Here is a 14,017-nt window from a genome sequence, read left to right as displayed (position 1 = left end):
GGCCCTGAGAATTCCACGGCACACGACGAGCCGGCTGACGAAAGATGACTCAGTTGTATCGCTTCGTATCTCGGTTAGCGGAATGCACAACTCGACTCAGTTGATCCCTCGAGCAATGTCAAAACAATTGCCTGCTTGCTTTTTTTGGAATTCCTTTCGATAAAAACATTGGTGTTTTAGTTCGCCACTGCCGCTAGAGGATGGTTTACAGCTGTTCTTGCAAAACCGATTTTTGGCGTTCTATCGGAAACTTTTATAACGCTTCGTTAAAGCTCAGTAGTAAATTCGATTGTGCTCATTACCGTCCAGACTGTTTGATTGATTTATGTTTGGAACGTTAATTGAAAGTGGAGCATGAAGGTATTTTGATTGTTTAGTCATAAAATATTGATTTCCTGCGTCAGAAATTTACAATAGCTTCCATAACTACAGCAGCGTTTTCGTTAATGAATACCTTTTTATTGACAATATCATTGTTTAGATCCAGTGGCGTATGTTGACCTTCATAAGCGCCCCGATGGTTAGAGGCGTGGAACACGCACTACTTTGCTCATATTATGGTATATAATTATGTAATGAATTCATTCGGTATATAAGTAGATTTTATATACTTTATGCGAATATCAAAACTTTGCCACTTATCGAAAAATTTGAACTGTCTCTGCGACCGAACCGTTACCAGCTGGACTGCCACGCAGAGGTCCTGGGTTCGATTCCCGGGCCGGGAGAAATATTTGTAAAGGTAGTCTACATTTATTTCTCTCGTAAGTTTGTGTGTAATTTACCACAACTTACTACCTACCTCCTCTACTTATGTGTGTGTCTAAGGCATACAGGGTTCCCTAGTGTGGGACTGAGTTGTGGGACTATAAGTGTGTGTGTAAAAAAAAAGAAAAAATCGCTTTACTACTAATCATGTAAACCCAGCTTCATGCTCGTAATACCCAGCTTAGTTAACCATCAAAAATCTTTTAAATAATGATGATGTAAGATTAAATTTTCCATTATGGACAATAGGTCCCTACTTACATAATGGAGACTGCTCCCACTCTCATCATTGTGTGCAATATTTGATTGTAAATTGTCTTTGTTGAGGTTCATATACGCAATCTCTTCTGTAAATAGCAATACCTAAGTAAAAAATTTAAGAAATTGTTTAACACAAAGTTTCCTGTATTAAGCACCGTACGAGTACAAGTGTTTCTTAATCTTTATGTTGTTCCGTAAGTAGATAAATCGATACCTCGAAAGAACACTACTCCAACCATAACTTAATTTTTGGACTTGTTCTGTTTTTATTTAGTTTTTGTTTTTTTTCACAAAATTCGTTGTTTTTTCGGATTTTGTTTTTTGTTTCTTTATTTTTTGTTTCACAAAATTTGGGGAGCTAATATTACTAAATAAATACTAATGGCGGCTTACAAAAATGACAGAAAATGACTAAAAAATAAAATGGCGTAGTGTTCATTGGAGATATCGAAACAGACGACATTCTTTGCCGATGTTCTTCTTTTTATTTGCTGGGTTCACACCTCGTTCCGTTTAATAAGTTTAAAAAGTGAAAATGCTTATAAAAAAAGTCGTATTTCTTTTCTTTTACGATCTTAATATAATGTCTTACACTTTTTCATGCTGTGAAGTTTATATTGTAATTCAGAAATTAAATTTCGCTCGAATAAGAATTACCCAAACTGTGAAGTTTTATAGTTCTTAAACTGTAAGTGTCAACGTCGACGAGCTCTTGGCCCACAGACATTTAGATATATATAGCCTGTTGACCCTATACTACAGTGCCGTCAAAATTCTTAGCCGCTTAAACCGTCTATTCCCACTAGTTCAGTTGTCCAGTTCAGTTGCCTGAACCAATGAGATTTTTTACCCTTTTGTTCAGTTGTCTGAACTAATGAAATTTTGGTCCTCATTTCTTCATTTAACTATGTGCTTGATACCCTACCAGATTCGTAGTACCATCGTAGTGACCCGATGCTGGCGCGATGAGTAATTTGCTGTTTGCTTGTCCTCTCACCAACATGGGCCCATTATTCTGGACTCGGGACAACTAAACCAGGGGCAAAAGATTTTCAACTGAATAATGAGGAAAAAACCTCATTAGTTCAGTCAACTGAACTAGCGGGCATAGACCGCACAAACAGTAGTTGTGTAATGTACGTAGGAATATTTTAGATTATTGTACAAACAAACATTAGTTGTTTACCATTCTCATCATGTAAGGACTATTGACAGTTCACAACTTAGTAATCTATATGTATACAAATTAGTTAATGATATTGTTTTCTCTCAAGAACATTCTCGAAATGTGTACTATAATCTCACTCAGGATTTGGTAACGATATAAAAGGGCCCTCTCCTTGTTAGGATGACACAGTTAACTTTAGTATACCAAATAGTCTAGTCGTACGTAAGTTTATATTGTAGTACTCGTAATAAATAATTACTTGTGAAAACGCTGTCTGTTGGTTGTGAACCTCTCGCCGAAACCCCGAACATTACAGTTGTTGATATGGCATATCTATACAATGTTGCAAAGGGTTCTAATTAAGGTAAGTAAAATAGTCAAAACCTTCAATTAGTTTCATTTTATTAACCGACTTTAAAAAAAGGAGGAGGTTATGCGTTCGGCTGTATGTATGTTTTCAGATATCTCCGTCAATTGTGGACTGATTTTGAAAATTCTTTTTTTGTTTCAAAGGGACTCTCGAGGTGGTCTCTGATGCTGTTCCGAGTTCGTTTCGGCTATCACAAATTACTAATTATTTTCCGCAAATAAAAGTCGACTTTTTACTTGACACAATACGTGTAATCAACAAATTACCGTCGCCATGACAACCAGAAAAGAAAATACAAAATATACAAAAGCGTCCGTAACAGTCTCATTATCATCAATAAATCAGAATCTGATGAGGGGATCCCTTAGACTTTTTTTCATTCTCTAAGGGGGATCCCCTGGAAATCGAAAAAAGCCGATAAGCAAACTTGAAGTCGGTTTTTTTTTCAATGAAAAAGTTACAATTATTGTTTATGTCATTTTGATTTATCGTTTTACAGATATTTAAAAATTGATTACGAAAAAATGTACTTACTTATTAATAAATATAACATGTGTACGCTACGAATATTGAATAGGTTTAATTATAGTATAATAATTAAATAATAATAATAACAATAAATAAATAATTTATTTGGCATGGAAGCCCACTTTTTTTTAGTAAATACAGACAATTTTAACTTATGACTATTGTTAGTAAATACAGAGAGAAATATTACGTAGTGAATATACCTAATTATTAATTATGTAATGATAAACTTGGACACGCAATTTCAAATACTTTGATTACCTTATTTAAAGGTACCTGTCCAAAATATAACATTTTAAGTGCTTTTAATATATTTTTTAAATAATTTTTCAATATTATTCTAGTTAGTGAATTAATGAAAAATATAATATTATATCGATATAAATACCTAATACACATGTGTAATTATTAGAATTCTATTAATAGAATTAAAGATAACAGATTCGAGGTAGAATTTTCGCTATGTTGCCGCTCTGATTATGTAACGTAGTAAGTATGAGAAAGTGATGGGTAACCCTGCCACTTCACGCACACATTTGCGCGTGTACAGATAGCGTCTTGCTGTTTGTAGTAGTAGTAGGTAAATAACTTTGGACCGTTGTGTGGAGTGTCCGGGGTGTGCCAACAGCATCCTGAAACCGTTATTATATTGAACGAGCAGGGCGCCGAGTGTCTTCTGCGTATAGTTAACCCACAGACCACCCGTGTATATAGAATGATTGACAATATGCCTTGTATAAAGTTATTTTGACTTCTAATAAAGTTATTTTGGCTTCCATTTAAGTAACCAAAATCTTATTAATAAAATGTTGGCATTATTGTGTAAAATAATAGACGTAAGTGCGTTCAACTTTATTAACGACATTTCAATACCCATCTTTAGGTGTAACTACAATAGTAACTAATGAGTGAATATTCCTATAATGTAAATAAAGCAGAAAAGGTTAGTAAATAAAAAATAAATAAAGCCTGATTTGTAAAATATTAGCAACTTCGCAGGATTATATTACTAACATCATAAACAAGAACTTTTATTCCACGACTTATTAATAAATCTTCAGATTTTAATTTCAAATATGTGATTTTCGAATGTTTTATTTAATTAGATCGCTGTTAACGGGTGATAACTTTGTGCGGTAACAAGCTAGCGTAAATGGTGTTTCAAGTTTGTTTTCTCTAAGTAATTTCGCAATTTTTATTATTTAAGTATTTGAGTATATTATCGTGAAATATTATTTAATATTTCGGGATATTACACGTGAATATTAATTAATATTTCAAGATAATATCCTACAATATTTAAATAACAAAAATTGCCACCGAAATTAGGTAGAGAAAACTAACCTAAAAATCACCCAAATACCAGCATGAAACAAAACACAGGAAACGCTGGAACTACCTTCTTACTACCAAAATATAGACCTATATTATGTCAAACAGTACCTACAACAAAAACTTAAAAAATTAATTTTGGTAAATTTATTACGTATCATAAAGTCATGGAACAAACGTCGTTTATGTTATTAGTAATATAATCAATCCTACGAGGTTGTTAACATTTTACTAATAAGCCTGTATGGTCACAAAATGAGAGTGAATTGAAAAAAAGTTGTTTTCAATGACCAACAAATGGAACACATATGGGACAAACATACGATGTACAAACATAATTTTTTATCTATATAAGTCTAGACTGACATAAATTTATCATAAGTATACTTAAGGGCACGTCATTAATATTAATTATCTACAGAGTATATACAATTAAAGAGAAATGAGACATTAACATATTCAAAAGTGATTCAAACATTCAGATTGAGGATTCTAGGACGTCGTACTTTATTTGTTCTGTAATTAAATGGCGTTTAATAAAATATTCAAAAGTAAGTGGGTTATGTTAAGTACATACAAGTCGCGTGACAAGATGGTTCGCACTTTAATACACATTTATTAAGTGATATTTCTGGAACTGAAGTGTTTACAAATATTAAATAATAATATTAAATGCCTATTGCTTTTTGTCCTTTTAACGTAGGTAATCAGTAAATTTAATCAATGAAGTAACTATTTACTAATCAATAATGTAACTATTTGTGTCAAATAAACTGTAGTAACTGTATTTACTGTATAGTAAGAAATATGTAGGTTTATTATAGGGTACATTTAAGTTATATTGCGGCATTATGCAATTTAATTTTAGCATTATTTTTAATTTTCTATGTGGCAACACGTCCTTGCGTATTAGGGTGGGTCTAAAAAAATATTTTTTGTTTTAAGAGATCTAATAGTATTCAATAGGTGCCATTTACACCCGAAATACGCTCTCTAAAATATATTTGCAATCTTAGAAATACAACAGCCTCCAGATTGACTATGAAATAATGATTTTTAGTCTCTTTTTGGTGAAGTTTTAAAACAAATCTTGAAACACTAAAACAAACTTTACTTTGTACTTTGTCAAAGTTTTGTATCAAAATTATACCAGAGACTAAATATAAGAACATTTTGTAAACAAAGTTAACTGATCGTAGACGTAGTTTTTGTTGGAGAGCGGTAATATACGTTGGTTTTTAAGCAGTGTTTAGTCATTCAGTTGCATTGAAGTGAAGTGATTAGAAGTACGTATCACTTGATTTTAATTTTGTTCTTCACAATGGATCGTACACGTAAATCTTGGAAATGTTTGGTAATATGTGTGAGCTAAACGATACACAGGGCACACTATAAGTTTCCGGAACTGGCCACTAACATAAACATTACTTAAATAGAATTACAACATTTGAAAATGGAACTCTTGGGCTGTAGAATACAGTTTGTTTCATCTGACTGTCACTTGTTTTTACATTGTGGCGTCATTTTAGAAATTGGTTGTCTACATCGCCATGGATTTAACTCGTGAAAATTTTTGTGGTATGATTTTTTACGACTTTAAGTGTAATTTAACAGCTCAGTGGAGCTTCACTCGGCTTCAAACTGCTTTTGGCGATGAAGCACCATGCAAGACGACTATTTATAGCTGGTTACAGAATTCAAACGCAGTCCTGTGATCCTCAGTGACGAATTTCGTGATAGTCGCCCATCCACTGCTGTGAAGAATTTGTTCTTCGATCGATGCTGTGCGCTCTATGACCAAAACAGACAGGTATGTGACATACCATGAGATTCGGGCATCTTTAGGCATAGACATGAGTCAAATACAATCAATACTACACAAACATTTGGTTGTGAAAAAGCTGTATTCTCGGTGGACCCCACACAATTTGACTGAGGCGCAAAAAACGGATCGCGTCACTTGGTGCAATGCCATGCTTACCAAATTCAACGAAGGGGCGTCAAGTTTGGCGTGGGACATAGTAACAGGTGACGAAACATGGATTTATAGTTACGATCCCAAAACAAAGCAGCAATCGAGCGTATGGGTCTTTCGAGATGAGCCGAAACCAACCAAAGTGGCGTGCGTGCAAAGTGCCTCTAAGCGGGTGATTGCTTACTTTTTTTATAAAACTGGACACGTGGTTACTGTTGCTTTGGAGAATCATTGTACCGTGAATAGTGATTGGTACACGACTATTTGTTTGCCGGAAGTTATTGACAAACTCCGTAAAAATAACCGTAAACGCCGTATCATCTTGCAACACGATAATGCCAGTTCTCACACGGCCAGATGGACAAATGAATTTTTGAAGGTGAACAATGTTGACCTTATGAGCCATCCTGCGTACAGTCGCGACCTGGCACCTTGTGACTTTTATTTATTTTCAAAAATTAAGAACCAGTTACGCGGTCAACGATTTTCATCACCTGAAGAGGCTGTCGAAGAGTATGAATAATATGTTTCAGAGATTGTCACGGAGGAGTGGCATAAATGTTTTCAAAATCGGTTCATTCGTATGAAAAAGTGCATTAACGCTAATGGAGAATATTTTGAGAAACAATAAATTCATTTCTGACCAAATTATACTATTAACTGAAAAAGTATTGTTTTGTTATTCATTCCGGACACTTATAGTATGCCCCACGTAATATGTCACCAACATATGAAGAAGTAATTAAATGTTATGAATGGACGAGGACCGACTTGAAAAGTGCTAGAAACAAAAAAGAGCCAACTTTTCCGGAAATATCAGAAGTAGTGACTGTTAAAGTGGAAAATGTGTGGGAAAAAAGCTTCGTTGCCGCCTGTTTCCCATACAAGAGTTACACAGATGTTGAACGCATATTATCAAAAATGTAAAAGTTTGTTAAAATCCTACCCTAAAATACCTAAGAAAAGGTTAGAAGATTTTCTTTCTTCTGCCAAACTACTTTTTGATATTTCATCATGTAAATGTATATCGGCGGAATAAAGCTGCTGCTTTGTTTTATTTACAAATACACTGATGACGTCTCCAACAGTAATAAAGGGCAAAGAACTGGCAACTATAATGTAGTTTTTAACCAACTTCAAAAGAGAAGGTTCTCGAATCGCCTGTATTTTTTGTGTGTGTATATGTGATTACGCCAGCATTTTTCAACCGATTTTGATGATTCTTTTTTGTTGGAAAGAGGGTACTTCAGCATTGGTCCCATTAAAATATGAAGAAAATATTCTACCTCTCAGGGTGACAGACTAGGGGATGAATCCGGTTTTCGGTAACCAATTTCAGTAAAACTTGGCAAATAAACAAGTTGGAGATACCTTCAATAACTTCTATAAAACCCCCGAATTTTCTCGTAATGAATTTAATTTATCAAAACAATGACATAGAATCAACGACACGCTTACGTTTACGATGTATATTCAGCGCTACGTCAGTTACCTTAAAAGTTACAGTTGTTGACTATACATTAGATAGATTAGAGCTACTATACCTATTACTACAAATTACGGTCGCTACTTTCTATTATTCAGAACTTTCGACGGTCGCTGGCTAGATTAAGAATTGATACCAATTAGTGGTCAGGTCCGTAGCCAGTATCGACGTTTCAGGTGTATTTCAAAGGATTAGACAGATGATTTTAATATAAGGTTTTTAAGCTTTTGTTAGTGTTGTAATGAAATGTTATGTTAGTTATGACTGATTTATTTATGTATACCCTAACCTACTATACCCATATGCATAATATAATACTTAAGACATACTGAAAGTTTCAGGATTCTGATAAATAAGTTCAGATATTATGTTTATAAACCTATGTCTGGAGTACCGCACTGTATGAATGTAAGACAGGGACAATAACAAACAAAGACAGAGAAAGATTGGAGTCACTTGAAATGTGGCGCTGTTGGCGAATGAAAAGAAGAAATGGATTGAAAAGACCTCAATTGAGGAAGTTTTGGAAAGGGTTGGGGAAGAAACTTAAATGTTTGGATATTTGTTGAGTAATGACGAATTTATGAGAGTGATAATTGAGGGGAGGATAGAAGGGAAAAGATAATGAGGAAAACCAAGAATGGCGTATAGTGAAGAAATAAAAAAGAAGATCAAAGTGAACAGCTATAAAGTGGTCAAAGAAGTGGCTATGAACTATGAGGAGTGAGGAAGACTATACCGACAAGTCTGGCTTTTAAATAAGATGATGATTATGTTTATAACAGATTTCTTGTTTTTCAAAGTATATACCACATAGTTACAAGTATATATCACTATTCACATACTTTTGTATTCGCTGGAACCATTGTGAAAGCTGTGGGACCAATCTTCCGTAGGGATCTCTTCAATATCTTCGTGGAACGCATTCACTACCGCTTCCGGGCATGTAAATCGGAAACCTCTAAGTTTATCTTTGATTTTTGGAAACAAAAATAAAGTCGCATGATGCAAAGGTCTGGACTGTATGGCGGATGGGTCAACAGCTCCGTATTTGTGGCCTTCAAATTCGTTACCTTAGTGGAATGTGCTGCACCGTTGTCGTGATAAAGGACGCTTATCGCGATTTTTTTTAACATTCTAGGTAAGCAAGTATTTACATACCAATCTGCAGCTACTGTCCTTTGGTCATCTTTCATTTTATTTATGCAGTGGTACTTACATTTATTGGAGTAATATAATAATATTATTATTCAATGGAACATTGCAGACATACATTTGCATAATAAATGAACTTCTGCATTGTATTTTATTTATCTTATATTTAAAATAAAGTAATAGGTATAGTAAATTCCTCCATGCATGCATAGTTATTTTATTATTTTAGAACAATGGGTTATAAATTGGTACAAAAACATACATATATTTAGCCTCAATAGTCGCCGCTGGTCTGTGCCTGCGTTCAATGTAATCATTCTTTGAGTAATTTTTGTTTTATTTATATATTATATTTCATATTATCAATATCACAACGTTACACTTTAAAATACAATGTCAAGGGATGATATAATAAATTTTTATAAAATAAAACGGTATAACTATAAAAATATAATAAACACAAAATATTGTCAAATAAAATACAATCTCTTCGAAAGAAATTCCTCGATACTTTAATATTCGTTATCCAATTATAGAGGATTCTGTCGGGTGTAAAGCGTTTCGTTGTTTGTAACCACGGAAGAAAAAACAATGGAAGTGCCTTAAGCATCGATTACTATCAGAACCGATGTCGCCAAAACTCGCACATTCTTAATTTGAAACACTAGAAAATCTAGATATTGATTGGTCGTCGTTTCAAATTTAAAACGAAATAACATATTCTGGATTGTTAATATAATTTAAACTTAACCCTGTTGGCATATTGTTGAAAGTTCAATACCAGCAATACCTATTATTCCAAGTTACGATGTTTTGATATTATATCGAAATTTCAATCAATGTGCTGCCATCTAACGGTTAATTGTTGAACGACGACGAATTGGAGTTATTAATTTAGTTCTCCAAACAAGAAGCGACCATATTGCAGGGGTATAAACTTTACTTTCATTCCTTGCAACAAAAAATATTTCGATAAACAGACATTTTATAAAATTTACTTTGCGAAGAAATACTGCCACGGGTATATTTCTGGCGATGCTATCATTTTTGCACTCCAAAGCAGCACAATAAGGCATTTTTCTAGGATTTTAGAGAATTTGCATGAAAGAATGCCACAACCATACCATACAGAGCGAAAATGGCGGACTGAGGTCCTTCGAGACCTATAGTTGGCACGCGTCAGACGCTAACTAACCGCTTCTACTGTATTTATTGTTCTGTGTCTCTAATGCTTTTAAGAGACGATACTACCTCAGCTCGAATTCAAACTTTTCCCGTACTAATACGATTTATTTTGCTTAGGTCGAGCGGCAGGCACACTGACTTTACCTCAGAATTTACTTTTTCACAAACGAAAATTAAAGTCATTAGATAAAATGTATATCATATACTATATACAATAGGTATCACATTTCGTTCAGTTGATATAAAAAAAAATCATTGGTATATGAAAGTACCTATTGAATACTACAGTTTTCTTGTAAAATTTCGAGATAAGTTCGTGTTTTCTATTTCTGTCGTGAAAATTTTTAGGAATTGTCTTTTCTCACCATGTAGTAATCAGTGCATATCCTCAATTATACTATATAGTTTTTTCAAAGTGTTTGATTCAACACTTTCACTGTTATGCAGAATTGACCAAAGCCATTTGAGGTTGTATAGACTCTTAGCATTTAATTTTCAGTTTTAAAATGAGTACTTTTGTTTGTCTGTTTGATGTATTACGCAAGACATTCTAAACCTAAGAGGCGGTCACCTAGATATCTTACCAAACAAACAGAAAAGATCAGCTTTTATGAAGCCCCTTATGCGCGAGAGACACTAGCCCGAACGTTTTAGGAAATTTCATGAAAAGCTCGTGTTAAGTCTGAGACTGCTAAATAACAAGCAACCCACTAACATGCGAGGAAATTACGTCACTTACAAAATTTGAGTATTGTTATATTAATAAATATGTATATTTCAGAAAATTAAACAATAAATGCTCTATAAAACTATAACAGTGACTATAAATACATTTTTAATCTTTATAATAAAGCAACTAAAGATAATGGATACGTTGTACTTTTTAACCCAAATTGGGTTGCCAGTGAGCTCATAGTTTAGCTGTTTTGAGTGGCGAATGTAGATTTTTTGAATGACCATTCATCATTTGGGATGCACGAAAGGAGCCTCCCGCACGACGTACCAGTCCTTTCCTGTGCGTGTGTATGCTCTAGATACGATAAGAAGAAGAACCATTCACCATGTTTCATGTTTGCAAAGGCAGAATAACCAAATAAAATATTTAGGGATGCAACTACTTTTGAAACCAGTTTCTCTGCTTTTTAAATATTGGAGTTATTTTTGGGGAAAGCTTTGGTAAGGCTATAACTTCCAAAGCCTCCCTGACTACGGACCTGAATATTTCAGCCGAAAATAGTAACGTGCGTCAGAATAACATGATTCAAACTAATGCCAGTTATGGCATATATATATGGTACTTCTGTTGAACAGAAATGGACTTGTTCGATTCGAGAAAACCACTTTTCATCGATAAAAAGAAATAATTAATAAGATGTGTACAGTCGTGTAATAGTTATTTACAAATTTAACGATTATGTTAAAATTAGAATTCGTGGAAAATTTTCGTCTCGCATTATATCGGTACAGTGAGAACTAATTCCATAAATTTTCGTTTGTATTCTAATTGTTTTTTGTGATTAGAGCTGCTTTAACCAGTTAACCTACTGGCAGGGCTGGGCAAAATACATGCTACATCTTAATTGAAATACAAATTACAAAATACTTCCTTAAATGTATTTAAAATACAAAATACCAAATACTTTCTTGAGGTGTATTTGAAGTACAAAATACAAAATACTTTCATGGGGTGTATTTAAAATACAAAATACAAATACAAATTACAAAATACTTTATTAGTATACTTATCGCGACATGTGGAAACCAACAATTTCCTTCAAAGGATTTCCTTCCACAATACATATCTTGAAAAAGAAGTTTTAAATATTCAGTTTTACCAGAAAAAAACTGTTAAACCAATACAACCATACTTCAGAGCACGAAGTACGTATAATTATTATTAATATTCATAGGACATGTATAGACATGTCGAATACTGTATATACGTGTAAATGCCATTCATAACATGTTCACAACACAAATTAGTCGCTCACGCGATACGTTATCCCTATCTACTCGGCCTATAAAGGATGCAAATGTGCAATTTAAACCAACCGCAAAATGGCGGCTATAACCCTAGAACCCTGCTACTCTAAGTTATAACCGCGAAAAGATGACTTTGACGTCTTTGACAATACCATGCACTGTTGCCACCTGCAAATGTGCTTCTACTGCATTGAATACGAGTATTTAAGATGTCGTGAGTGTTGTGTGTCGGTGTAGTGAGAACCCTAGTGCACAAATAAGTAATGAAGATAAAGTGCGGGTAGTTAGAAAAACTCGCACAACTAGAAGATGCTGACACCCGCCTCTTCAGTCCTTGCGAGACCATGGACGTTGCAATATGTCCGAAAAGTCGAGGTAAATAAAATATGTTTATACGTGATTAAGTCCCGAATTAAAAATCAAATAATTTCATACTTCATTTTTTGAACGTTCCGCTTTACACAAACGGACGCACGCACGCACGCACGCAGGCGCGCACGCACGCAGGCAAGCACGCACGCACGCATGCACGTACGCACGCACACACACGCACTCACACACACACACATATACACATACATACATATAATAGATGCTCTTTGCAAAAAAGTGATTGATCACTTGCATTTACTTCGTCATTTACAACGACTTCAATCTAATTACATATATTTTTTGTATGTAGTTCTTCACATATAATACCACCACGAAGGTTGGGGGCTCAGATAGGGGCTCGATTAGGGGGTCCGGTTGGAGGTCGGTTAGGTGTCGGTAGGGGGTCGGTTAGGGTCCGGTTGGGGGGTCGGTTGGGGACCGGTTAAGTGGTCGGTTGGGGTTCGGTTAGGGGGTCGATTAGGGAACGGATAGGGGTCGGTTAGGGGGCTGGTTGGGGATAGGTAGGGGGTCGGTTAAGGGGTCAGTTAGGGGGTCCACCCCTAAAGGGCCCCTAACCCGCCCCTGACCCACTCCCTAACCAAACCCTTAACCGACCCACTAACCGATCCCCTAACCAGCCCACTAACTGACCCCAACCGGCACCCTAAACGGCCCCCTAACCAACCCCTAACCGACCCCCTAACCGCACCCTAACCTACCCCCTATCTGACCTCCCAGCCCCCAACCGGCCCCCTAACCTACCCCCTAAACGACCCCCGAACCACCCCCAGCCGACCCCTAACCGACTCCCTAACCGACCCCTTAACTAACCTCCTAACCGACCCCCAACTGCCCCCTAACCGACCCTCAATCGGCCCCCTAACCGACCCCCTAACACACCCCAAACCCATCCCCTAACCCATATTCGTGATGACACTTTTACTTGATAGTTTCGGTTTTAATTGTTAGTTTCAATTGTTTCTTAGAACAACTAATAAAATTAATCTAATTGCAATTAAAATCAATTCAATCGAAATCAGTTGCAATTGAATAGATTTTTTAATCAGATTGTTTAATTGATTAACGTACTTGCTTCGGCAGTACATATACTAAAATTGGAACGATACAGAGAAGATTAGCATGGCCCCTGCGCAAGGATGACACGCAAAATCGTGAAGCGTTCCACATTTTTTTTTGAGCCCGGTCGAACCGCGCGAAATAAACGTAATTATACGTAATCTAAAAAATCAATACAGCTATGGAATAGACGAGATACCATCCGCGCTTATAAGGGTATGTGCAGACGAATTGACGTTTCCGTTTTATACGCTTGTCAATCAGTCTTTTGGCGAGGGAGTGTTCCCGGATCTTCTTAAACAATCCCTGATAAAACCGATCCTCAAAAAAGGAAGTAAGTATGATCTGAGTAATTAC

General features: G+C 35.3%; 1 non-coding gene across 1 annotated transcript; it reads left to right on the top strand.

The window, feature by feature from the left end:
• Nucleotides 1-13,668: 13,668 nt before the first annotated feature.
• Nucleotides 13,669-13,775, top strand: LOC113228090. Its single transcript, XR_003310262.1, has one exon. It is a non-coding gene; the product is annotated as a U6 spliceosomal RNA (small nuclear RNA).
• Nucleotides 13,776-14,017: the final 242 nt, after the last annotated feature.

Source organism: Hyposmocoma kahamanoa, unplaced genomic scaffold, assembly GCF_003589595.1.
Source record: "Hyposmocoma kahamanoa isolate Upper Pololo Valley unplaced genomic scaffold, ASM358959v1 220, whole genome shotgun sequence".
Lineage (NCBI taxonomy): Eukaryota > Metazoa > Arthropoda > Insecta > Lepidoptera > Cosmopterigidae > Hyposmocoma > Hyposmocoma kahamanoa.
This window is presented reverse-complemented; position numbering and strand designations above follow the sequence as displayed.